Source organism: Amblyomma maculatum, chromosome 7 (assembly GCF_055883805.1).
Source record: "Amblyomma maculatum isolate TAMU_Amacu chromosome 7, ASM5588380v1, whole genome shotgun sequence".
NCBI classification, from domain to species: Eukaryota; Metazoa; Arthropoda; class Arachnida; order Ixodida; family Ixodidae; genus Amblyomma; species Amblyomma maculatum.
Window position 1 is genome coordinate 22025716 of NC_139350.1, and position 27663 is coordinate 22053378.

The 27663-nt window shown below is 48.7% G+C and overlaps 6 non-coding genes and 1 pseudogene across 6 annotated transcripts; all 7 read right to left on the reverse strand.

Annotated features, from left to right (window-relative positions):
- Positions 1-7658: 7658 nt before the first annotated feature.
- On the reverse strand, positions 7659-7731 carry TRNAR-CCG (transfer RNA arginine (anticodon CCG)). Its single transcript has one exon. It is a non-coding gene; the product is annotated as a tRNA-Arg (tRNA).
- Positions 7732-7908: 177 nt separating this feature from the next.
- On the reverse strand, positions 7909-7981 carry TRNAR-CCG (transfer RNA arginine (anticodon CCG)). Its single transcript has one exon. It is a non-coding gene; the product is annotated as a tRNA-Arg (tRNA).
- A 177-nt stretch (positions 7982-8158) lies between these two features.
- On the reverse strand, positions 8159-8231 carry TRNAR-CCG (transfer RNA arginine (anticodon CCG)). Its single transcript has one exon. It is a non-coding gene; the product is annotated as a tRNA-Arg (tRNA).
- Positions 8232-8409: 178 nt separating this feature from the next.
- TRNAR-CCG (transfer RNA arginine (anticodon CCG)) lies at positions 8410-8482 on the reverse strand. Its single transcript has one exon. It is a non-coding gene; the product is annotated as a tRNA-Arg (tRNA).
- Positions 8483-13850: 5368 nt separating this feature from the next.
- TRNAR-CCG (transfer RNA arginine (anticodon CCG)) lies at positions 13851-13923 on the reverse strand. The gene has a single exon. It is a non-coding gene; the product is annotated as a tRNA-Arg (tRNA).
- An 8821-nt stretch (positions 13924-22744) lies between these two features.
- Positions 22745-23939, reverse strand: LOC146182809 (uncharacterized; annotated as a pseudogene).
- A 236-nt stretch (positions 23940-24175) lies between these two features.
- Positions 24176-24248, reverse strand: TRNAR-CCG (transfer RNA arginine (anticodon CCG)). Its single transcript has one exon. It is a non-coding gene; the product is annotated as a tRNA-Arg (tRNA).
- Between the last annotated feature and the right edge of the window lie 3415 nt (positions 24249-27663).

Here is a 27663-nt window from a genome sequence, read left to right on the forward strand (position 1 = left end):
TGCATAAGGAGGACACCGGGAGCAAGGCGCTTACATTTCACGTCTAGCGTGCTGCTAGACAGTTCCAGAGGTCCCACCGCCATCACTTGTGGTGGGTCCGACTTGCTGCGGGGAAGGCTTTTCAGCGGTTTTCCTGTCTGCCGAGGTAATAGGTTTGGGCCTGAACAGTGGTCGTCGGCTCTGTGTCGCTTTCGCTGGTGGCTCCTCGTTGTTGCTAGGGTTCCCTTTGTCAGCACAGTTGCCGGCCTCGGCATGGGGACGCTTTGGCGCACAAGCGGTGCCCGTTGGCCGAGCTCCGACTTCCGTGATAGCACTCACACTCATTGCTGGTCCCTGTTGTGCGGCGCCTTGACTGAACACGTCCTCTTTCAAGGACAACTCCGATACAGCCGACGCTGGCTCTTGAGTGCTGGTGTCCACGCACACCTCTTTATCCGTGCCATGCGATGCCGCCACATTATCTGGCACTGCGGAACCTCCCGTGTTGTCTTGGGTTCCCTTCGCTGCTTCTTCAGCCTCGGCAACGTCCATCACGTCCTCGGGCGTCTCATAGCTGGTACCTCCGCGTACGTGCGCACACACTCCACTTCCGCGTGTCCGAAGCGCCGGCAGCGAGAGCAACGCGGCACACTCGCGTCGCACGTTTCCGGAGCCGTGGCAACGTAGACATTGCATAGGCCTTCCGGGCACTACGACGAGGGCCAACTCGCCCTCAGTTGATGGGGAAGGTCATCCAATTTCCTCCCTGTCTTCAACTTCAGGAGTACGGACCGTGTTGTGCAGCCTTTTTCGTTTACACCCGAGACGCGCCATCGTTCACGGGTGACTTCGGTTACGTTGCCGAATGGGGCGAAAGCCGTCCGAATAACTTCGTCAGCGACACCGTGGAGCATCCAGTGAAGTCGGAGGCGGACTTGCTGGTCTTGGGGGTCGAAAATAATGCATCGTCGCCCCTTAACGTTAAGCTCTTTCAAAGTACAGATGCGCTTTGTGGCTTCAGCGGTCTTGAAAGTGACAGCCCATACGTGATTTACCTGATACGCCTCCAAGGCGACAACCTCGGGGAGCGCGTCCGTCAAGGCGAGCGCATAGCGGAAATCCTCGACTCGGAAGGGTTTAGCTTTAACATCACCGTGCAAAAAAAGCGTGTTTAACGCAACACGTCCTGTAGGCAGCTGAGGCAAAACGATCTGATACTCGCTATCAGTACTTGCGTCGGACCTGTTTCCGCGGCCAGCCTGGGCCGCTATCGCCGCTCCGGTGGAGTCCATGATCCTGCGTCCGCACCGAACGGTAGCCGGAAGTAGAATGACATATCCATTAGGCCACAGGTGCGCACCGTAGAGAAGTTATATTCAGAATAGGGTAGCTTTTTTACTGTTACCTGAATGTCTGACGACGGCCCTTCTTAGGTGCTAAGTGAAAGAATATTCCGCAGGCTCGCTTCCTTGGGGACAAAAAACGCAGTATCGAATCATATGAATGCAAAATTTAGAGAGCAAAAACACCACACTGCACCTGATGGGACTAGAACCCACAACCTTTGGCTCTGGAGGTCAACGCCACATCCATTAGGCCACAGGTTTTTTTTAATACCTTTTTATTGAGACAAGCACGATACATAGTTGAAAGCACCCCGGCTGCTTCAGCCGGTCACAAGTTAAAATGACTTGATTTGAACTAAATCATCAAGCACACTCATCCACGCGGGTGGGTCTTTCTGCGCTCGGTACACATCACGTATATAACATACACTTTCCACGAAGTTTTCCTTTGTAGTTCGGACGTTTACATCTGCATTGCGTACCGCCATTCGAGTTTTCCATAAACTATGGAGGCCGAGAAGCATAATCATGTCGTAAGGGACACCTGTGTCATCTGTGTCTGTTGGTAAATAGCGGATTCCAATCGATGTTAAAGGTAGTTCCTTTTTTAGTGTACGTTTCAGGACATCCCATGGAAGATCGCGTCCCAACATTCAATGAACACATGTGCAACGGTTTCTGGCTTTTTGCACAGCAAGCAGTTAGTTGTCCATGGTACAAAAATGCCTTTTCAGATAGCCATGTCTTAACCGGCAAGTGTGCAGTTTGAAAAAGAATGTTTTTGTACTCGCTTTAACTGGCATCCTTTTAATTCTTTTAAGAACATCTTGTCCTAGGCCTCCAGAGTTTATTATACGATACAGAGGCACTGGCATGATTACATCTATAAGATCTTTGTACAGTTTTTTCCTCTTCACAGTGCTGAGATACTCTTGTGAAAACCGAACCTTGAGAAATTGAACCGAGTCAACAACTTCTTTCAAATAACTTCTAGCGCCACAAGTTGATGATCTCACAGTGGACACTATAAAATCAGGAAGAGCCCTGCTCAGACGCACCTGCATCATTGAGCGCAGGAAGGGGTCCTGATCCCTCACAAATATAAAACGGGACACAACCTAGCGAACAAACAAATGCGCGAGACCCAGACCGCCATCTTGAACTGTTCGAAACAAATTGGTTCTTCTGACCCTCTCCCAACTTGAATTCCAGATAAACACAGCAAATACCCTATGCATTTTTTGCACATTTACACGCGTTCAGTTCAGTCGTTCAGTCGTGTCCGACTCTTCGTGACCCTATGGACCATGTCACGCCACGCTTTCCGGTCTCTCATTATCTTCCTAACATCACATAACTTCATATGCAGTGCCTCGAGGATGCCATCTAACCATCGCGTTCGCTGCCTACCCCTTCTCCGGCGACCCTCAACCTTTCCCAACATCAAATGTTTCTCCAGCGACTCCTCTCTTCTCATCAGATGACCAAAGTAGCTGAGCTTTAACTTTAAAATTTGACCCTCCAATGAGCAGTCAGGGTTTATGGTCGACAATATCGACTGATTTGATCTTCTGGCAGTCCAAGGAACTCTCAAGAGTCTTCGCCAGCACCACAATTCAAACGCGTCAATTCTTCGGCGGTCAGCCTTTTTCACAGTCCAACTCTCGCATCCATACATCACAACTGGAAAGACCATAGCACGAGTTATACGGATCTTGGTTGGCAGACTAATGTCTCTGCTCTTTACTAGGCGGTCAAGGCTAACCATTGCTCTCTTTCCCAGAAGCAGGCGTCTCCTAATTTCATGGCTGCAGTCTCCTTCCGAGGTAATCTTGGAGCCCAAGAACAGAAAATCTGTCACAGCTTCCACTTCTTGTCCATTGATGCTCCAGGACTTGATAGGGCAAAACGCCATGATCTTTGTCTTTTTAATGTTCAGTTTAAGCCCAAACTTTTCACTCTCTTCTTGTACGCGCATCAGAAGTCTCTTGAGTTCCACTTCACTTTCTGCCATTAAAGTGGTATCATCCGCATATCTAAGGTTGTTGATACGTTTTCCAGCAATCTTCACTCCAGCTGAAGACTCGTCCAGACCTGCCTTCCTCATGATGCACTCTGCATATAGGTTAAATAGGCAGGGCGACAGTGTGCAGCCTTGCCTCACTCCTTTCTCGATTGGAAACCAATCAGTAAGACAATGCCACATAGACTGAAACTGCAAAACATACCACACTTTGGCAACTAAAAAAATATTGCATACTGTTGCTCTCGCAAACATCGACAAGTCTCGTCCTTGCCATGCCCTTGCTTTCTCACTCAGTTTTGACGTCGCCTCGTCCCAGTAATCTGCGCTCTTGTTATAGTGCTCGAGAGGCACACCCAAGTAGTTCAACGGCACGTTTGTCTACTGCAGATTCGCGAACAACGGTAGTGTAAATCCCCAGCTTCCGTGCCAAAATCCCACACTCTTTTCCCAACTGATCTCAGCCCAAGTTTGCTGGCAAAACCGCTTGGCGACGTCAACACTTTCTTGTACACTCTCGCGGTCACTGCAAAATGCAGCAATGTCGTCCGCATACGCAAGAATTTTAACATTAGGTGACTGAAACCTGAAGCCATTTATTCGGTCGTTGTTAATAAGACTTAAACAGAAGGGCTCAAGGTAAAGTGCAAAAAGCAATGGTGAAACGGGCATCCCTGCCTTACGGAGGACCGCAGAGGGATGGGTTCACACAGGTTCTTATTGACAATCATTTGAACTGTACAGCTGCTGTAAACCATTTTAAGCCCGTCTTGTATTATGCTGCCCACATTTACATGTTCCAAAACTTAGTACAGGACATCGTGCGCCACGCGATCAAACGCCTTCGACAGGTCTAGCTGTACCATTGCAACTCGGCCACCGAACATGTCACAGCACTCAAGGATACGTCGAGCGATGTGCACATTTGTGCAGATGGTAGGCCCTTTCACTCCGCACGTTTGATGCGGTCCAACTAGGTCCGTGATGACACTCTGTAAACGTTTGCCAAGAGTCTTCATATAGATCTTATAGTCGACATTTGTGAGGGTTATCGGGCGATAAGCCCCCACAGACAGCATTTTTTCTCGGTCACATGTTTTGGGGATGAGCACAATGTGGGCAGTAGAAAAGGAAGGTGGCATTTGTTTTACATTGTATGCTTCTGCAATCATATCGTATAGCAGCGGGCTGACTTCTTCTCTCAATGTTTTATAGAAAGCAGCGCCTAACCCATCAGGTCCTGGTGTTTTCCCAAGTGGCAGGTCCTCAATAGCCTTCTGAACTTCCTCTAAGCTAATAGGCTGTTCTAAGCGCGCACGTTTCTCTTCGTCTAATCGAGGCATGAGGTGCAAAAATTCGTCCCACAGACTGCCCTTTGCGCTTCTGTCATTCCCTATCAGTCCTTTGTAATGCTCAACAAACCCTCGCTCGATTGCTCGATTTCATCGCGGTCGGTCGTTATTCTGTTGCAGTAGCGGATCTGTTGAATTTCATTTTGTGCTGCATATCTTCTTTCATCACACAATACACGCTTATTCGGCACTTCAGCAGCCCACAACTTTTCGGCGCGCGCCCTTATCAAAGCCGCTCGGTACTTATCTGCCTCCTGTGCTTCTAGCTGGCTTTTGACTTCTCGGATCTCTTTATGTACAAACCGGGCACTACTCTTTCCATACTTGTCAAAAAGTCTAATTTGCACTCCAATTCTTTGATTCGTTTCTTTTCGCTTTGATGAGGGATAGTTCCCCGTTCTATCGCTTTCATCTTGACTGTGTTCTTAAAAATTTTCCACTTATCTGCGCAGCTTGCTGATTTGACGCAAGGCATTTTGGTTAAGTCTATAATTTGTTTAACGAAGGTTTCATCCTCCAGCAATTTAACATTACATTTCCAAAGCTTCCAGTTGAAACGAGTCCTACTATGTTTATTCCCAAAGCTTACAATAACAAGGCTGTGATCGCTATAAGAAACATGTTTCACTTCATGGTTGGAACAGATTGTCAGAAATCCTGTGCTTGCGTATACTCTTATCTAGTCTTACATTCCTACCGCGTTGGAAGTGCGTAAAACATGGCTGCGAGCCTTGAAGCAACACCCAGCCCAGATCTTCAATGTCGTGTTCTTGAATTATTGCATCGAGATACTGCGCACTCTGATCACGCACAGGGGTGATCGGCTTCGATCCTCTGGCATGCAAACACAGTTAAAATCACCCATCAAAACGACGCTTCTCTCGCAGTTCAAAAACACTTTGACCTTTTCAAAAAAACTAACACGTTCCTTGTAACTGTTAGGGGCATACACACAAATCACTCTCCAAGAGCGTCCAGAAAGGGTGAAATCGACAACTAGTAACCGACCCTCTTCGGATGTGTCAATGGTTTCATTCCCAATTCCAAGATTATTTCTCAAAAATAACGCGCAAGCTCCGGACTTTCCAACCACGTGACATACGCAGACATTGTATCGGGACCAAAAAATTTCAACCATGCGATCTGTGTGTTCCTCGCTCTCAATCTTAGTTTCTTGTAACGCGATTATATCCAATTCATTTTCTAAAAAGAGGCGGTTGACCTGACACTGGCGCTTCCTCGCCGCCAGTCCACGCACGTTCAGTGTGGCTACGCGTAGTGGCAGTTGAAACTTTTGTTCATTTTTAAAAGCACCCACTGCTCGCGCAGTGCTCACCTCAGAGTACCCTGGCGCTGAAGGGGGTTCCGCGTGTTGGAGCTCCACAAAGCGCACCGCCTCGCAACGATCACTCGCACTTTCACAGTCCATGGCCAAAGTTTGACGGTCAAGCTCACAGTTCCCTTCCATGGTATATCGTCTCCACCATGGCACGCTGATCCGGAAACCGACGGCAGCGCATTACAGCGCTATTCAGGCGCCTCTACCGCAGGTCGTATGTCTGGTGGAATATTTGGTCTTGGCCTGTAGGGCGACCGTCGCGTCACTACCGCCTTGGTGGGCGGCTCCTCCGCGGGTGCTCCCTCAGTTTGTCGGTCATCTTTCACAGTTTCGAGGTAGGCGCGTTTTGTGGTTGTGACAGCAGCTTCTTGCAATGAGACATCATTATGGTGGTGTTCGACGTGAGGTTCGTCAAGTGTGCTAGCAGGGGCTCTGAGAGTAGGCGGTTGCTTTTCTTGGCTCGTCTTTTCCTCGGAGACGTGTTGCGGTACTGGAGGTGCCTCGGCCGGACTTGTGCCGCTAGGCCCAACACTTGAAGGCTGCGTGCTCTTCTCGACGGTTGCTGCTTTGCCTCCAGCTGCCCTTGATGCTTCCTCAGCCTCCACCTCGTCCATGACGTGCTCAGTCATATCGACGTTCCTTCCAGGCCCGGTCTTGCTTGCGTACGTAGGTACACACTCGCTTTCTTCGTGACCAAACCGGCGACAGCGCGAGCACCGAGGTACCCCAAAGTCGCGGCGAATGTGGCCTTTCCCTTGGCAGCGGAGGCAGAGCGGGGGCCTCCCAGCTACAACCAAAAGTGCAGGTTCACCGGCTATTCGCAGTTGGTGAGGTATGTCTTAAACTGTCACTTTGGATTTGAGCTTCAGGCTTAGTACACGGGTCGTTGACGCTTTTTCTGTGACGCCGTGCACACGCCAGTGCTCCTTCGACAACTCGGTCACCTCGCCGTACGGAAGGCAGGCCGCACGCACTTCTTCATCAGTCACGTTGTGAAGGACCCAGTGCACTTTAACGCGAACCTCTTGCTTGTTGGGGTCAATCGCAAGACACCAGTGCTCCTTCACCGTCATGCTCACGGCAGCAAGCACTTTCTTAAAGGCTTCCGTGTTCTTAAACGTGACTGCCCACACCTGATTCATTTGGAATGCTCCCAAGGCCACAACCTCGGGAAGCAATTCCAAACGGGCCAGGGCATCCCTGTAGTCCTCGACCCTATACGGCCGCGCTCGAACGTCGCCGTGCAAAATTACAGTATTAAAAACAATACGACCTGTTGGGAGGTGGGGCAGCATAACTTCGTAGCCTGTGTCGTTATCTCCAGCAGTAAACATGTTTCCGCGGCTCGGCAGAGCCGCGAACACCGTTCCGTAGGAGCACATGACAACACGTCCGTTCACAGTGGTGGCCGGAAGTGGAATCCCCATTAGGCCACAGGTGCGCACCGTGGAGAAGTTATATTCAGAATAGAGTAGCGTTTTTACTGTTACTTGAATGTCTGACGACGGCCCTTCTTAGGTGCTAAGTGAAAGAATATTCCGCAGGCTCGCTTCTTTGGGGACATAAAACGCAGTATCGAGTCATATGAATGCAAAATTTAGAAAGCAAAAACATGTCACCGCACCTGATGGGACTCGAACCCACAACCTTTGGCTCCGGAGGCCAACGCCATATCCATTAGGCCACAGGTGCGCACCGTAGAGAAGTTATATTCAGAATAGAGTAGCGTTTTTACTGTTACTTGAATGTCTGACGACGGCCCTTCTTAGGTGCTAAGTGAAAGAATATTCAGCAGGCTCGCTTCCTTGGGGACAAAAGCGCAGTATCGAGTCATATGAATGCAAAATTTAGAAAGCAAAAACACGTCACCGCACCTGATGGGACTCGAACCCACAACCTTTGGCTCCGGAGGCCAACGCCATATCCATTAGGCCACAGGTGCGCACCGTAGAGAAGTTATATTCAGAATAGAGTAGCGTTTTTACTGTTACTTGAATGTCTGACGACGGCCCTTCTTAGGTGCTAAGTGAAAGAATATTCAGCACGCTCGCTTCCTTGGGGACAAAAGCGCAGTATCGAGTCATATGAATGCAAAATTTAGAAAGCAAAAACACGTCACCGCACCTGATGGGACTCGAACCCACAACCTTTGGCTCCGGAGGCCAACGCCATATCCATTAGGCCACAGGTGCGCACCGTAGAGAAGTTATATTCAGAATAGAGTAGCGTTTTTACTGTTACTTGAATGTCTGACGACGGCCCTTCTCAGGTGCTAAGTGAAATAATATGCCGCAGGCTCGCTTCTTTGGGGACATAAAACGCAGTATCGAGTCATATGAATGCAAAATTTAGAAAGCAAAAACACGTCACCGCACCTGATGGGACTCGAACCCACAACCTTTGGCTCCGGAGGCCAACGCCATATCCATTAGGCCACAGGTTTTTTTTTTTTTTTGTTTTTTTTTTCTTTATTGCCTGTTTTGAGTTCACATCAATTCAAAAAAGATCCACGATAATGGTAAAACTCGCAACAACCAGACTTCGGCTGTCACGAAAGGTTTAAAATTTTTTGAGGACAGCCAGTTCATCAAGCACACTGATCCAGTCAGGTGGATCAGAAAGCACCCGATACGTTTCTCTAAGGAGCAGCACACTCTCGATAAAGTTCTCGCGTACAGAACGCGTGTTGACATCTGCATGTTGCACCTGCATCCTTGTTTTCCACAGGCTGTGGAGGCTCAGGACCATGACTAAATCCAAAGGAATACCCTCACTCTCGACTGGAAGGAACCGTATGCCATACGGATCTAACGGAAGGTCTTTCTTTAGTGTTCTCTGGAGAACATCCCAGTGAAAGACTGGGTCCCAGCAATCCAGAAAGACGTGCTCGATTGTCTCTGGTTTTTTGCAAAGGAGACAGTCTGTTGTCCAGGGAACGAATAAGCCTCTTTCATGTAACCAGGTTTTAACAGGTAATGTGTTGGAATGTAGCTTAAAGAAGAACGTTTTAACTGAAGGCCTAACTGGCATCTTTTTCACACGCTTTAAGACATCCTGTCCGGGGCCTCCACGGTGTGGTGCACGGTAAATCGGCAACGGTATCATCACATCCAGAAGATCTTTGTACAGCTTCTTCTTACACACTTTGCTCAAGTATTCCATTGAAAAACGCGCATGCAACATTCTGAAAGACAAGACAACTTCGCGCATGTACCCTTTTAAAGCGCCACTCATATTCTCACCAGAACAGACAACGTATTCTGGAAGCATTTTACACAGTCGTACTTGCATGACCGTCCTCAAGAATTTGTCGTTTTGATCACGAAGGAAAAAAAAAACGCGAGACAACCTGTCGCAAAAAGAGATGCACAAGGCCCAAGCCCCCCGCCTTAACAGGCAGAAAGAGGTTGGTTCTGCTGCACTTTTCCCATGTTGATGACCACATGAAAACGGCAAAGACACGATGAATTTTTTGAATGCTAACACGCGTCGCCGAAAGCACATTCATTACGTACCATATCTTTGCCACAAGGAAAACATTGCACACATAAGCGCGTGAGAACATTGACAACGGCTTGCCCTGCCATGAATCAGCTTTCTCTCTCGCTCTCTCTGCTTGGCCAGCCCAGAATGGGGTGGGATCTTGGTACGATTCAAGCGGCACGCCTAAATACTGGGTCGGCAATTTTGACCATTGCAAACGAGAAAAGTATTCAGGCGTAACATCCCAGTCTCCATGCCAGAAACCGGCACTTTTTTCCCAATTTACTTCACAGCCTGTCTGTCGGCAGAATTTTTCAACAAGGGCAGTAACTTCTTGAATGCTTTCTCTGCTTGAACAGAATACAGCGATGTCATCTGCATATGCCAGCATTTTGACCTGTGCTGACTGCAGCATAAAACCAGTTATACGTTCATTGTTTATGATAGACCGGCAGAGAGGCTCGAGGTAGGCCGCGAACAGTAGGGGTGACAGGGGGCAGCCTTGCCTCACTGACGACAGCACACGAATGCTGTCAGTGAGCTCTCCATTCACAATTATCCGTGTCGTGCAGTTCGCATACACCATTCGAACACCTTCCTCAATCACTCGCCCTATGTTTGAGTGTGTCAATACTTCGAACAAGGCATCGTGCGAAACGCGATCGAATGCTTTGGCGAGATCCAGCTGTATCATTGCCACTCGAGATCCAATCGCGTCACAACACTCCAAAACAGTTCGTACCACGTGCACATTAGTTGCGATGCTTCGACCTTTAATGCCGCACGTCTGGTGTGGCCCAACCAGACTCGGTATTACACTTTGAAGCCTTTTCGCCAGCACTTTCATGTATATTTTGTAATCCACGTTGGTGAGGCTTATCGGCCGATAAGAACCCACCAACAGGCGTTTTCCTGGCTCATCATACTTCGGAATCAAAACAATGTGCGAGGTAGAAAACGAAGGTGGGACCTGCTTACGTTCGTATGACTCATCTAGCACTTTAAGCAAAATCTGGGCTGTGTAATCTTTAAATGCTTTGTAGAAAGCAGCGCCAAGCCCATCAGGTCCTGGCGACTTTCCCATTGGAAGGTCGTCTATCGCACTTTCTATTTCTGTCAAACTTATGGGTCGTTCTAGACGCGTTTTAACATCCTCATCGAGCTTTGGCATTTGGCGCAAAAATTCTTCCTGAAAGCCATTTTTGACTTCGCGTTTACGGCCAAGCAATTCATTGTAGTGTTCTATAAAGGTATTTTTGATAGTAGCAGGGTCACTAGTTACAGCACCTCGGTTGTCAATTTGCCGTATTTCCTTTTGATACGCGTGCCGTTTCTCATCTGACAGCGCTCGCTTAGTTGGCGTCTCCCCCGCCCAAAATTTTTCCGACCTTGCTCTTATCACTGCTGCCTTATACTTTTCAGTGTCAATGTTTTCAAGTTGTCGTTTCAAGGCTTTTATTTCTTCTGCATATCTTCCCGGCTGGATGCTATCCATGCTAAGCAAAAACTCAAGCTCCTCGTGCATTTCTTTCTCTTTTCTTTTTTCCTCATATCGAATTGCGCTTGCAGTTTTGATAGCTAAAAGCTTTACTCTCTGCTTTAGCTCCTCCCACTCAACTATATAGCTTTCGGCCTGCGTCGAAAGTAATTTATCGAGTTCTTTCGTTGTCTCTCTTGCAAAACTGTCGTCCTCTAAAAGCTTCACGTTAAATTTCCACAGGTGCCAGTTAAATCGTGACCTCCGCTGTTTCCTGCCAAATGTTCCAATTACTAAGCAATGGTCACTGAAGCTTACGGGCTTAACGTCATACTCTGTGCACAATGAAGCCAGTTCAACAGAGACATAAATGCGATCTAATCTGGCGTGACTATCCCTTTGAAAATGCGTGTATTTAGGGTGTGCGTCGTAAGAGAACAAATAGCCAACGTCTTCGAGATTACACTCATTAATTAAAGAGTGCAGCAGCTGAGCACTCTTATCCCTCACTGGCAAATTTTTTGCGCGGTCCTGAGCGAAACAAACACAGTTGAAGTCTCCTATCAATATTACTACCTTGTCGCACCTAAGATGCATTTCGAGACTTTCGAAAAATGTTCTGCGCTCGCTCGCCGCGTTCGGAGCATAAACACAGACAACACGATAACTATAATTTGAAAACGAAAAGTCAACAACAAGAAGGCGACCGCATTGGGAAGCCACAACGGAAGCAACGCTGATGCCTAAACTTTTACGAATAAATAAAACGCAGCCACCCGACGCGCCGACGGAATGGCAGACGCATACGTCATACAAAGAAGAAAAGGACGACGCCATACGATCAGTTAGCTCTTCGCTTTCAATCTTAGTTTCTTGGATAGCGATTAGGTCAAGGTCATTTTCAAGAATTAGGCGTCGCAGCTGACTTTGTCGTCTTCTTGCTCCCAAACCCCGGACATTTAAAGATGCTAGACGAAGTGTTACATCGAGATTAACCGCCATGTTTAGTAACAAAAGCCCCGCTAATAAGAGTTCGTGGCGGGTAACAAAACACTAAACTCACAGTGCATAAAGCCTCCATGCAGCGTTCCCCAATCCAGTCTTTTGCAGGCGCCGTACAGATCACAGCCAGCACCGTCTTTACTGAGTCCACCTGGCCACACAGGCCAAAGGATTATGGAGGCGGTTTCACCGCCTGCCTTGACTCGGATGGGACGTTCGGGTTCGGCCGCGATTTGACGGCCGGCCGTCTCCTCCCGGTTGTTTTTGGTGGCGGCTCCCCGCTGCCACTGCCGTCCAGTTGCTCACTCTCGGTATCTTTCTGGTCACGCGGCCGCTTTCCGGGAAGTATACCGGCACCGACGCCAGCTGCTCCCTGAGTAACGTCCATTGCGGGTGCTTCGGCGCCCTCGATGTTCGATTCGTCGTCGTTCGTCGCGTTTTCCAACGCAGAATCCTCTTGGTCGGTAACTATTGGTTTGCTCGGTGGGCTAGCGTGAACACTAGGCTTCTGCGGCACAAGGACATGAAGATTAGGCTGCAATACTTCCTTGTCCGCTGGTCCTTTTCCTGCTTGCGAAGTCTCCTCAGCGTCCGCCTCATCCATGTACAGCTCGAACGCTTCATCGCTTTTGCCGGGACCGGTGACGCTTGCGTATGTGCGAGTGCACTGACTCTCTTCGTGTCCGAACCGACGGCAAGAGCTGCATCGCGGAATGCGGCACTCACGCCGTATGTGACCTGTACCTTGGCAGCGCAGGCAAAGCGGGGCCCTGCCAGGCACTACCACTAGAGCCAATTCGCCACTGACGCTCACCTGATGCGGAAGGTCGTCGAGCTTGACACCTGGATTCAACTTGAGTGTCACAAGTCTTGTTGTTGAACCCTTATCCGACACGCCCTGTGCTCTCCACTTCTCCTTTGCAACATCTGTCACCCTCCCGAAAGCAGCAAAGGCGAGCCGCACGTCTTCGTCTGGTACACTGTGCAGCAACCAGTGTACCTTCATTCGGACGTCTCGGTTAGCAGGATCGATGACGAGACACCGAGCACCTTTAACCTGCAGGTCTGCAAAGCGAAGTATCCTCTTCATCGAGTCAGCGTCCTTGAAGGTCACGGCCCAGACGTGGTTCATGCGGTACGCCCCCAGGGCGATAACATCCGGCATGAGCGAAAGCGGAGCAAGCGCATCACGAAAGTCTTCCACCCGGTATGGGCGGGCCCTGATGTCACCGTGCAAAAAAACAGTATTTTCAACAAATCGACCTGTAGGCAAACTTGGCAGTACAACCTGATAATCACTGTCCGAACCAAAAAGCCTGTTTCCGCGGCCAGACATGACCGCTGTACCCGCTCCAACGGAGCCCAACATAACACGTCCGTTCGCTACGGCGGCCGGAAGTGGAGTCCCCATTAGGCCACAGGTGCGCACCGTAGAGAAGTTATATTCAGAATAGAGTAGCGTTTTTACTGTTACTTGAATGTCTGACGACGGCCCTTCTTAGGTGCTAAGTGAAAGAATATTCAGCAGGCTCGCTTCCTTGGGGACAAAAGCGCAGTATCGAGTCATATGAATGCAAAATTTAGAAAGAAACACGTCACCGCACCTGATGGGACTCGAATCCACAACCTTTGGCTCCGGAGGTCAACGCCATATCTATTAGGCCACAGGTGCGCACCGTAGAGAAGTTATATTCAGAATAGGGTAGCGTTTTTACTGTTACCTGAATGTCTGACGCCGGCCCTTCTTAGGTGCTAAGTGAAGGAATTTTCGCAGGCTCGCTTCCTTGGGGACATAAAACGCAGTATCGAGTCATATGAATGCAAAATTTAGAATGCAAAAACACGTCACCGCACCTGATGGGACTCGAACCCACAACCTTTGGCTCCGGAGGTCAACGCCATATCTATTAGGCTACAGGTGCGCACCGTAGAGAAGTTATATTCAGAATAGGGTAGCGTTTTTACTGTTACCTGAATGTCTGACGCCGGCCCTTCTTAGGTGCTAAATGAAACATTATTCCGTAGGCTCGCTTCCTTGCGGACATAAAACGCAGTATCGAGTCATATGAGTGCAAAATTTAGAAAGCAAAAACACGTCACCGCACCTGATGGGACTCGAACCCACAAGATTTGGCTCCGGAGACCAACGCCGTATCCATTAGGCCACAGAATTTTTTTTTTCTTTATTGCCGACTTGGACATTCAAAACAAGACGATTAACAAAAAAACATGCCGGCACACTTTCGCATAACACGGCGGGTTAAAACTTCAGTTTTACCAAACTGTCAAGCACATGAATCCATTGTGGCTGCTCGGGGAGTGTCATATGCACTTCCCTGAACCGCACAACACTGTGTATGAAATGTTCTCGTACAGGATTGACTTGTATATCTGCATTGTTAAACTGCATTCTGGTTTTCCATAAGCTTTGGAGGCCCAGGAGCATTATTGTATCAAAGGGAAACTGCTCTGTATTAGGAAAAGGTAAACATCGTATGCCATATGCATCTAGAGGTAGCTCTTTTTTTTAAGTTCTCTGAAGCACATCCCAGAAAAAAATGGCATCCCAACAGTCCAAAAATACGTGTTCTATCGTCTCAGGTCTGTTACACAAGAAACAGTTTGTTGACCAAGGGACGAACAGGCCTTTAGCCTGCATCTTTGTTTTGACTGATAATGTGCTAGTGTGGAGTTTAAAGAAAAATTATTTGACTGGTGGTGATATTCGCATCTTCTTACCTCTCTTGAGTACATCATCTCCTGGGCCTGGACAGTGCGACAAACGGTATATCGGTACCTGAAGCATTGTGTCCACTAGGTCCGCATACAATTTTGTCCGCTTAATATTGCACAAATACTCCATGGAAAAGCGCACATGCAGCAATCTGTACGCGAGCACCACTTCTCGCAAGTACCCTCTTACTGTACCACATACATTGAGACACGAACTAACAAGAAAATTAGGAAGGAGTCGACCAAGCCGAACTTGGATTACTGTTCTGAGGAAGACATCATTTTGGTCACGAAGGTACATGAAACGCGAGACAACTTGTCGCAAAAATAAATGCGCCAGACCAAGCCCTCCTTTTTGTACGGAGAGAAACAAATTTGTTCGGCTAGTCCTTTCCCAGGTCGGCGCCCAAATGAAAACGGCAAAAACACGGTGAAGTTTTTGTATGTTTGTCCTCGAAGCACTGAGCACATTCACCACGTACCACACTTTAGCAGTAAGGAACAGATTACATATTGCCACCTGACGGTTCGAGGTAGCGCTTGAACGACAAGGAAGTTGGAGACTCTCGCGCGCTTCGCCTAGTTAACCCCTGTGGACTCTTGAGCTTGTGTCTTCGTGCTACCGTTTCTCGGGAACCTCTCTCTTGACTGTGTGTATCTGCCCCTGTTGCCGATACCCATAAATCCCTGTCTTCGTGACAGTTTTGGTGGAGCCGCTGGGTGATTGTCCTCTCAATGTCGCACACCCCCCCCCCCCCCCCCCCCGCGAACCAACGACACCGAGCTTTTGCCTGTGGACACGCCAGTTCATCGCGTCAGCCGGAGGAACCTGGGCCTTCCTCCCGAACACGGGCCCTTGGTGTCCACTTCAACAACGAGCCTCCGGCCAGCCACGCAAAGCACTACGACAGTCATGCAAGGTACTCCTGTTTACGTTCAAAACCCCCGAGTGCCGAAATCGTTCCATGGCACTGCGCATGAAGACGTTGAGGACTGGCTAACTCAGTTCGAACGAGTCGCATCCTTTAATCAGTGGGACGACAACTTAAAGCTACGGAACGCCATTTTCTGCCTGGAAGACCATGCTTTGACATGGTATGAGAACCGAGAAGGCACAATAACATCATGGCCTCAGTTCCGCCGTCTTATCGTAGAGGCGTATATCAGCCTGGATAAGCGCGAACGAGCAGAACGTGCTCTACAATCTCGAAAACAGATGCCAAACGAGTCCGTCATGATGTATGTTGAGGACATGAGGAAATTATTTCGACGTGCGGATCCCAACATGTCTGAAGAGAGAAAGCTGCGCCACCTCATGCATGGGGTTAAAGAACAGCTTTTTGCTGGTCTTGTACGTAGCCCACCAACTACAGTTACCTCATTTTTAACAGAGGCGGTCACCATGGAAAAGATCCTACACCAGCGCCGCTCGGCGGTCTACGACAGCCCAATCCTCGCTACGACTGCTGCCGAGCCTCTTACAGCTGCTGTAAGAAATACTGAACAGCTCCGAGATCTTATTCGTGCGATTGTACGCGAGGAACTGCAGAAGGCTTGTGGCACGTTCCAACCCAGGGGTGATTCTCTCGCACATATGATCCGCGAAGAGATTCAGCAAGTCACGCAGCCATCTCTGTATGTTGCTGAAGCTCAAAGTACCCCTGTTCCTGATCTTTCTCGTCCGACTTACGCTGACATTCTCCGACGCCCAGTTCCCGTCCAAGCTCCGTTGTCTACGTTACCACCAACTCAGTGCATGCCCGTCCAGCAGCCAATGCAATACATTCCTGTACAGCAGCCTACGCGGTACGTGCGGCCACCGTGATCACTTTCGACGAACGGACGTCTGGCAGGCCCCTCGGAGCCGCCGTCTTTGCTACCACTGTGGGGAACCTGGTCACATTTTCCGGTGGTGCCCTTATCGGGAACTCGGACCGGAGGGTTTTTACACCAACGCACCTAGACGCACGTTCGGACAACTACCTCGTGACATTGGAGACAACCTCGCACAAGAGAGCCTCCGGATGGCGCGCCGACAATCCAGGTCTCCATCCCCACGTCGGCAAACCGCTTCAACAACTGGTAACTTCCCGCGAGCACCGCCTGGTCGCTCGCCAAGCCCCCACAGGGAAAACTGAGTAGAGCGACCTCCGGGGGCGGGGCCGCTAAATGTCAGCACGAAGAAGTCCCCCCAATGAAAACAGACATGGATTTTGGAGCAGAAACGACAGCATTTGGTTCACGAGACCGGCTATCGCTGGACATCCCTGTGTGCATCGATGGTCATAATGTCAGCGCTTTAGTGGATACCGGAGCAGACTTTTCGATTTTGAGTGGGAAACTGGCAGCGACTCTTAGGAAGGTTATGACACCATGGTGTAGCACGCAAATACGCACGGCTGGGGGGGCATGTAATTACTCCTATTGGACAGTGCACGGCTAGAATCCAGATTCGTACGTCAACGTTCGTTGTCAGCTGCGTCGTTCTCCGGGAATGTTCTCGTGATTTGCTTCTCGGTGTGAATTTCCTGCGGGAATATGGCGCCATCATCGATCTCCGACAGCGAACGGTCTCGTTCTCAACGGAGAAAGCGGCTACCAGCCCCACCGATGGCCAACGTACGTGCGCCCTACGGGTTTCAGCCGAGTGTGTTTCAGTGCCTCCCCGCTCCAGCGTGTTTGTGAGTGTTGTGTGCGACGGGCTTCGTGACGGGCCGATAATAGCTGAAATCAACCGTTCGCTTTTATTTTCTCATGGCATCTGTGCAGCTCGAAGCTTAATTATTCTCAGCAATGGTCACTCTGAGCTTCTCGTCACGAACTTCACGAATGAATCTCGCCACCTCTATCGCTCTACTGCCATCGCTTTCGGCGAACTGTTAAAGGAAGTTTCTGAATGTTTTGCGTTTGACGTTATTGATACTCCCAGTGTTCTAGACCGCATCGATGTTAGCAGTGACCTTTCTTTCTGTCAACAACGCGCCCTGCGTGCCTTACTGCTGGAGTACGCCCCGTGCTTTGCCTCATCATCGAAAGTCCGGCAAACTTCTATCGCCAAGCATCGCATCATAACGTCTGACGATGCCCGACCTATTCGACAGCAGCCGTACCGTATTTCGGCCAATGAACGTGAGGCAATTCAGACACAAGTCCAGGAAATGCTTAATGATGATGTCATTCAGCCGTCTAAAAGTCCGTGGTCGTCGCCCGTCGTGTTGGTTAAGAAAAAGGATGGCACGCTGCGTTTTTGCGTTGATTACAGGAAACTGAATGACATCACAAAAAAAGATGTATATTCGTTGCCCCGTATCGACGATTCACTAGATCGACTTCGCAACGCCAAGTTCTTTTCCTCCATTGATTTAAAAAGTGGTTATTGGCAGATAGAAGTGGATGAGCGCGATCGGGAAAAGACTGCCTTTGTGACACCCGATGGCTTATATGAATTTAAAGTATTGCCTTTCGGTCTGTGTTCAGCGCTAGCGACGTTCCAGAGAATGATGGACACCGTACTTGCTGGTCTTAAATGGCAAACCTGTTTGGTTTATTTGGACGACGTCATCGTGTTTTCAGAAACGTTTGACCAACATCTTAAGCGGCTGCGAACGGTATTGGACGCTCTTCGCTCGGCCGATTTGACACTCAAACCGGAAAAATGTCACTTTGGATATCAGCAGCTAAAATTTCTCGGTCATGTGGTTAGCGCTGACGGTGTCCGGCCTGACCCTGATAAAACAGCCGCTGTAGCCAATTTTCCCATCCCTACCACGAAGAAAGCAGTCCGACGTTTCTTGGGCCTGTGCGCGTACTATCGCCGTTTCATTGCCGATTTTGCCAAGATTGCAGAACCTTTGACGCGCCTGACACGTGATGACGTCCCGTATGTCTGGTCTTCCGAGCAGCAGGAGGCATTCACCGAGCTGCGCCAACGGCTGCACAACCCTCCCGTTCTTGCACACTTCGATGAGGACGCTGCCACCGAAATTCACACCGACGCCAGCAATGTCGGTCTGGGTGCTGTTCTGGTCCAGCACCAGCAAGGCGAGGAAAAAGTGATCGCTTATGCCAGCCGCACCCTTTCTCGGGCAGAATCAAACTATTCAACTTCTGAAAAGGAGTGTCTCGCCGTCGTTTGGGCCACAATGAAATTCCGACCTTACCTCTACGGCCGTAAATTTAAAGTTGTGACAGACCATCATGCGTTGTGTTGGCTAGCTAGTCTTCGAGATCCATCAGGACGTCTTGCACGGTGGAGCCTTCGTATGCAGGAGTTTGATTGCTCTATCGTTTATAAATCCGGACGTAAACATGAAGATGCTGCCACACTGTCTCGATCACCCGTGGAGTTGGCCCATGACAGTACGGATGAAGACGCCCATTTTCTTGGCATTATCAGTTCCTCTGATTTAAAGGCCCGGCAACGGGCTGACCCAGACCTCAAAACTGTGATCGATCATCTGGAGGGTTTCGATTCTACAGTATCTCGACTGTTTGCTAAGAACTTGTCATCCTTCTGTACGCGCGACGGAATCCTCTACAAGAAAAGCGCCGGCAACAGTGACCGAGCCTATCTTCTAGTCATCCCTGCAGATCTCCGCGTTGAAATTCTTCATGCTTGCCATGATGAACCCACCGCTGGACACTTGGGCTTTGCACGCACTCTTACCAGAGTGCGCCAGGCCTACTACTGGCCCAAACTTACCGCCACCGTTCATCGATATGTTAGAGGTTGCCGCGAGTGCCAGCGACGCAAGACACCGCCATTGAAGCCAGCTGGTTTCCTGCAGCCTATTCCCCCGCCGCTAGTACCATTCGACCAAATTGGTATGGACTTTCTTGGCCCTTTTCCTCTATCGTCAGCTGGCAATAAGTGGATTATCGTGGCTACAGATTATCTGACACGTTACGCGGAAACTATGGCGGTGCCACGTGCAACATCCTCCGAAGTGGCACAATTTTTCATGACGCAGATTGTCCTCCGCCATGGCGCCCCTTCATACGTCATTACTGATCGTGGCAAGGCATTTACAGCGCGTCTTCTTGAAAAAGTTTTCCAACTAAGCCAGACACATCACCGAAAGACTACTGCTTACCATCCTCAGTCTAATGGCCTTACTGAGCGACTAAACAAAACAATAGCGGACATGCTCGCCATGTATGTCCATGTCCGGCATAAAACATGGGACGAGATATTGCCTTATGTCACATTTGGATATAACACGGCCGTCCAAGAAACAACTCGATTCACTCCGTTTCGCCTAGTATACGGACGCGATGTACAGACCATGCTCGACGCTATGCTGCCATGTGCGGCTGACGACCAGCTGCTTACCGCTGACGCAGAAGAATTCACCAACTACGCTGAGGAAGCTCGCCAACTCGCCCGTAATCACATTACAAAACAGCAAGCAACAGATGCACGCCGATATAACGACCGCCATCGCTATGTCGTGTTCCAGCCTGGTGACAAAGTCTGGGTGTGGACACCTGTCCACACGAGAACAATGCGAGAATGGCACGCGAGAACATGGATAACTGCCTTCCTTGCCACGCATCACTTTTTTCCTTGGCCTTCGATGCCTTGTCATGCCAGAACGGATCTGGGTCGCGGTAAGAATCAAGGGGCACTCCTAAATACAATGCTGCAGTGTGTGACCAGCGCATCCGAGAATAGTGTTCGGGTGTGACCTCTCAGCTACCATGCCAGAAACCGCAGTTTTTTTCCCAGTTTATCTAGGCACCTTTGCAGCTGCAAAATTTCTGTACTACATTCGTCACCTCACAAATACTTTCTCTATTTGCACAAAAGACAGCGATGTCGCCGGCATAAGCCAGGATTTTCACATGCACTGATTGTAGCGTGAAGCCCGTTATGCATTCATTATTCCGGATGGCCAAGCAAAGCGGTTCAAGGTAGGCTGCGAATAACAATGGCGACAGTGGACAACCCTGCTTCACAGAAGATCGCACTTGGAGGCTTTCCGTGAGTTCTCCATTCACAACAATCCGTGTGGTACAGTTTTCGTATGCCATTCTAACGCCATCTAATATTATTCGGCCGACATTTGCATGATCTAATACGGCAAACAAAACATCGTGAGAAACGCGGTCAAATACTTTTGCCAGGTCTAGTTGTATCATCGCCACTCGGTCATCAAATGAGTCACAACATTCTAGTATGGATCGTGCCACGTGTATGTTAGTGGCGATACTTCGCCCTTTTATGCCGCATGTTTGGTGCGTGCCTACGAGTGTTGTTTAACACCCTGCAATCTTTTCGCTGGCGCCTTCATGAAAATTTTGTAGTCGACGTTGGTGAGGCTTATCGGGCGATAAGACCCCACCAACAGGCGCTTATCAGGGTCATCAGTTTTAGGAATTAGCACTATGTGGGATGTTGTGAAAGACAGCGGAACCCGTTTTTTCTCATAGCTTTCGTCAACAACCTTCAGCAGAGCCTGGGCTATTGCTGGATTGAACACTTTGTAGAAAGCTGCACCCAGTCCGTCAGGGCCAGGGGCTTTACCTGCTGGCAGGGCATCTATTGCATCCTCAATTTCTTTCACGGAAATCGGCTGCTCAAGCCGTGTTTTAACTTCTTCCTCAAGTTTCGGCATAAGTGGAAGGAATCCACTATAGAAGCCACGTTCAGTTTTTCGCGACTGACAAAGCATATTTGCGAAATGATCACAGATTGCGTTCTTGATTACACTATTGTCCGCCGAAATACCTGTGCTAGTTCTTATTTCTCGTATTTCCTTTCGGCACGCGTATCGTTTCTCGTCTGATAACGCACGCTTTGTTGGTGTTTCCCCCGCCCACAGCTGTTCCGTCCGCGCCCGAATAACTGCCGCACTATACTTATGTGTCCATTATTTCAAGCTGGGCTTTGACACCCCTGATCTCATTAAAGCATGCGCCTGGTTGGGCGTTTTCTATACATGTCATAGATTCGAGCTGTTTACGAAGCTCTGCTTCTTTTTGCTTCTCTGCGTATCTTAATTTTGCGATTTTTTCTATCGCTCTCATTTTCACCCCCTTCTTAAAATCCTCCCATTTTACAGCGATGCTCAACGTTTTCGCTGTAAGTAATATAATTAATTCTTGATCTGTTTCGTTAAAAAAGCTCTCGTCCTCCAACAACGTATTATTAAGTTTTCATAAATGCCAATTAAACCAATTCTTGCTTTGTTTTCTTCCAAAGGTTGCAATTACTAAGGCATGATCACTAAAAGCCACAGGTCTAACTTCGTACAAGGTGCAAAGTGGTACAAGTTCAGCTGCGACATACAATCTGTCCAATCGAGCATGGGTGTTGCCATGAAAATGGGTATACTGCGTATAGGTGCCAATAGTAAATAAACTTCCAATATCTTCTAAATCAGGGCCATGGACGATTTCATTCAAAACATCAGCACTTTTATCACGTACAATTGACTTATTGGCGCTATCTGAAGCTTGGCAAACGCAATTGAAATCGCCCGGTAGGATTATCACTTTGTCACTGTTTAAATATGACTCCAATCCTTCAAAAAATAATTTTTGCTCAGTCTCTGCGTTTGGTGCATACACACAAATAACTCGGAAATCAAGGCCGCAGTGCAAAAAGTCAACGACAAGGAGACGGCCGCTTTGACACGAGCAAATCGACTGTACCATAATACCAAGATTATTGCGAAGTACACAACCACCAGAGGCACCTACAGAATGGCAGACACATGCATCAAAATGCGTACGGAAAGCGGACACCATTCGGTCTGTAGCAACTTGACTCTCAATTTTCGATTCTTGCACGGCGACAACATGTAGGTCGTTATCTAGAAGAAAGCGACTGAGCGGACACTGTCGCCTTCTTCCTCCAAGGCCTCGCACGTTAGTAGATGCTACACGCAGTGCTTCACTTATTGTGATCGCCATATCGAAAAGAAAAAAAAACGCCTTATAAAATGGTGTCTGCCCTCGCGCCACACCCTAATACCCTTAGCCCAGAATGGCACTTTGCACAATAAACTATGGAGGAAGTTTCCCCGCCTGCCTTGAATCGACCGAAATGTTCGGCCGCGGCTTCAGGGTAGACCGCCTCAAACCTGGAGTTTTGGCCGGCGGTCCGTCTCCTCCTCTGTGGTCCTGTCGAAGCGTCCCGCTGTCAACGGCGTCGTGGGGGCGTTTTCCGGCCACCAAGGTAGCCGCACCGGGAAGAATGTCCATGCCCTCAGAGTCTGGAGGAATGCAAGGAGCTTGAGTGTCGACTGAAGATTTCGCCTCGCCCTCCGACTTGGGCCCGACGTCCTGGTGAGGCGCTGGTTCACGTGTGGTATTATCCGCCTCAACCACGGTTTTCTCCTGAGGCAGCACCCCCAAGGCAGTCTCCCTCACCCGCAGCGTTCTCAGTCGCAGCGGAAGATGTCTCTTCCATATCCGCCTCGTCCATGAACAAGGCGGATGCGTCCTGTGCGTTCACGGGCCCTGTGACTTTTGCGTAGGTGCGCTCGCACTGGCCCTCCTCATGACCGAATCGTCGACAGGCACCACACCTTGGTATACGGCACTCTCGGCGAATGTGGCCGGTGCCGCGGCAGCGTAGGCAGAGCGGAGCTCTCCCTGGCACGACCACAAGGGCCAGCTCGCCGGCGACGCTCACCTGGTGGGGGATGTCATCGAGCTTTACACTCGGCTTCAGATTCAGGGTCACATGCCGTGTGGTAGACCCTTTGTCCACCATGCCCTTCACGCGCCACCGCTCGCGGGCGACGTCGGTGATCTTGCCATATGCCGCAAAGGCGAGCTTCACGTCTTCGTCCGGTACACTGTGTAAAAACCAGTGTACTTTCATGCGCACATCCTGTTTAGCTGGATCGATAACAAGACACCGACACTTTTTCACTACCAGCTCACCAGAACTGACAATTTTCTTCACGGCGTCTTCATCCTTGAAGGTAACCGCCCACACATGTCTCATCCTGTAGGCTCCGATGGCGATGACTTCCGGTAGGAGCGATAATTACGCGAGCGCATCGCGGAAATCTTCCACCCGGTAAGAGCGGGCCCTGATATCACAGTGCAAAAAAACTGTGTTTACAACAAAACGCCCTGTAGGCAAACTCGGTAAAACTACCTGGTAATCACACCCTGCTGAAGAAACAGCGGCAAAAGACCTGTTACCGCGGCCCTGCTTGGCCGCTGAAGCCGCTCCGACGGAGCTCATTTCACACACGTCCGCTCGCTAGCGAAGCCGGAAGTGCCGCCCATTAGGCCACAGGAGCGCACCGTAGAGAAGTTATGTTCAGAATAGAGTAGCGTTTTTACTGTTACCTGAATGTCTGACGACGGCCCTTCTTAGGTGCTAAGTGAAAGAATATTCCGCAGGCTCGCTTCCTTGGGGACAAAAAACGCAGTATCGAGTCATATGAATGCAAAATTTAGAAAGCAGAAACACGTCACCGCACCTGATGGGACTCGAACCCACAACCTTTGGCTCCGGAGGCCAGCTCCATATCCATTAGGCCACAGGTGCGCACCGTAGAGAAGCTATATTCAGAATAGGGTAACGTTTTTACTGTTACCTGAGTGTCTGACGACGGCCCTTAGGGGCTAAGTGAAAGAATATTCCGCAGGCTCGGTTCCCTGGAGACATAAAACACAGTATCGAGTCATATGAATGCAAAATTCGGAAAGCAAAAACACGTCACCACACCTGATAGGACTCGAACCCACAACCTTTGGCTCCGGAGGCCAACGTCATATCCATTAGGCCACAGGTTTTTTTTTTCCTTTATTGCCTGACGTGGACACAAATACACCGCACTGGAACTCAAAACAACAGGAACAAAGGAATAATATATGTACACAAAGCTAGTTCGCGTTGCCTAACACCCACTGAGAGGCTGGCTTTGTCATGTTAAAATTCTTTGAGCACCGTCAAAGGTTCCAGCTTTGACAGCCACTCAGGAGCGCATGGTTGCAATTTAAGTATATCGAGCCATCGCTGCACGCTTTCGCGGAAATACATGCGGGCTGGCCGCGCATCTGGATCGCAGTGATAACCAGCCATTCGTGCGCGCCATATACTGTGGAGGCACATTAACATAACCTGGTCTAACGGCATATCATCATGGTTATCCAATGGCAAATACCTAATGCCATGGGAATCAAGTGGCAACTTTTTTTTTATTGTCCTTTGTAGTACATCCCACAAATATACCCCCTCCCAGCAATGCAAAAACACGCGATCTATTGTGGCTGGCTGTTTGCAGATGAGATATTGTACCCCTCACGGTAGGAACATACCCTTTTCCACCATAAATGATTTTACACACAAAGTACCGGCATGTAGCATAAAGAAAAACGTTTTAGCTCCCGTAGCAACTTGCATTTTCTTTACGAGTTTTAATACATTACTTCCTGTACCTCCATAGTATAAAGCTCTGTACAAGGGCACCGGGAACACCACTTCACAAACATCCTTGTATAATGTTCTCCTGTTAACATTACTTAAATACTCTTTCGAAAAACGCGCGCTTTGGAATTTTACGCTCACAACAATTTCCCTAAAGAATCCAAAAAGAGAACCCGGCATGCATTGAGTATAAACTACGAAATCAGGCAACTCTCGACCGAGTCTTTGTTGACACACTGTGGGCAGGAATGGATCGCTGGCATCCCTAAAAAACATAAACCGGTTGACAATCTGTCGCACAAACAAATGACCCAGACCAAGCCCCCCATGCGTCACCTGCCGGAACAAATTTGTCCGACTGCACCTCTTCCAACTCGAGGCCCAAACAAACACCGCAAAAACTCTATTGAATGTTTGCACATTTACACGGGAGCAATGCAATACTTGCATTACATACCATAACATACTAATTAAAAACAGGTTGCAAACTGCGGCTCTTGCAAATATTGATAATTGAGCGCTTTTCCATTTCTCTGCCTTTTCAGGGGTTTCTTTGACCTGCTCTAGCCAGTATGGCTCGCTTTCCTTGTAAAATTCTAAGGGCACACCCAAGTACTTTGCAGGCGTTGTAACCCACGACACATTAGCGAAAGTGTGGGGGTTAGCTGCCATTCTCCGTGCCAAAATCCCAGGCACTTACCCCAGTTAACTTGACTCCCTGTGACTTTGCTAAAATGTTTTACCACATCCACTGTCCTCTTTATACTCTCCTTATTTACACAAAAAACCGCAACGTCGTCTGCGCAAGCCAGTAATTTGACTTCTGACTCCTGCAGTCGAAAGCCATCATTGTCATTGTTTTGTAGAATGCTTAAACACAATGTTTCAATATAAATGCTGAACAAAAGAGGGCTGAGGGGGCAACCTTGGCGCACCGAACGTCGTACGTTGATGGGGACCCCCAATGACTTATTGACAATTAATCTCGTAGTGCAGTTACGGTACGCCAAGGCCACTCCCTGTCGAATAACAGAGCCGACATTAACATAGTGTAATATACTGAACAGAATAGTATGTGCCACACGATCAAAAGCTTCCTCCAAGTCCAACTGCAGTATCGCAACACATGCGTAAGTTGCATCGCAGCATTCGAGCACACTTCTCGCTTTGTGAATGTTCTGAAAGATGGATCGCCCTTTGATACCGCTCATTTTGTGAGGGCCCACTAGTTCGCATATAACCGTTTGTAGTCTGCCAGCAAGCACCTTCATATAAATCTTGTAATCAACGTTTGTCAGAGCAATGGGCCTGTAAGACGACAACTGCCTAAGCTTATCTGATTGGTCAGTTTTCGGAATAAGTACTGTGTGCGACGATCCGAAAGTCGCAGGCAGTGCTTTCAGTTGATATGCTCCATTAAATAAGGCACACAATAAAGGTGATAGCTGTTCCTTGAACGCTTTATAAAAAGCCGCACTCAGGCCATCAGGCCCGGGTGATTTCCCTCGGTTTAAATTTTCCATTGCCGACTGCACTTTTTTTTTCGCTTATTGGCCTCTTTCTTTTTGTTCGTCATCAATTTTTGGCATAGCATGAAGAAAGAATTCTTTAAAGTGGTCCAAATAAACCTCTCGGGACGAAAATAGCTCTTCAGAATACTCCCGGAAAGCTTTCGCGATTCCTTCGTTATCGGTTTCTGTGCGTCCTGCCCAATCTACCTCTGCCACGTGATTTCGCCTTGCATTTGAGTTTTCTATTCCCAACGATCATTTTGTCGGCGTCTCATCCATGGCCAGTTTTTCCGCTCTCGCACGCACCAGTGCTCCGCAATAACGGTCTTCGTCATTCAGTTGAAGTCTTTATTTTATTTTTCTAACGTCGTCCATGTATAACCCTGGCGTGTTACACTCCAGGGCTAACAATTTATCTAGCAAAGATCTTAAATGCATTTCATTTTGTTTTGTTTTTCTTGAAACCGTATGCAGCTGGCCTTTTCTATAGCTTTGATTTTAATTTGTTGCTTACACAGTTCCCATTCTTGACCCAGTTCGTGGCTGTCCTCCTGACAAATCTCACCAATTTCTTCTTCTACAAGTATGGTGAATTGCTCGTCATTCAGCAGTTTATTATTTAACTTCCACAATTCCCAATTAAAACCGCTACCTCCTTTTCTTGTTCCAATTGTACATTGAACCATGCAGTGATCTGAGTACGTTACCGCCAAAATATAATAATCCTGGCATTTTGGAGCCAGTTCTGCGGACACAAATTCTGTCAAGGCAGGCGTGGCTAGCACCCTGAAAATGAGTATACTGAACCCGTCGCTCACTCGTGAGACACTATGCAACATCTTCCAGCACAAACTCGTCAATCAAGCGCGAAAGTACCTCTATGGTACTATCCCTAAATGTGTGATGGCTAGCTTTGTCACCGGAGCTCAGTGCACAATTGAAATCTCCCAGAAAGACAAGTTTCTTATCCGTGTTTAAATACTCCTCAACAAAATCAAACAAAGCAGCCCTCTCATCAACTA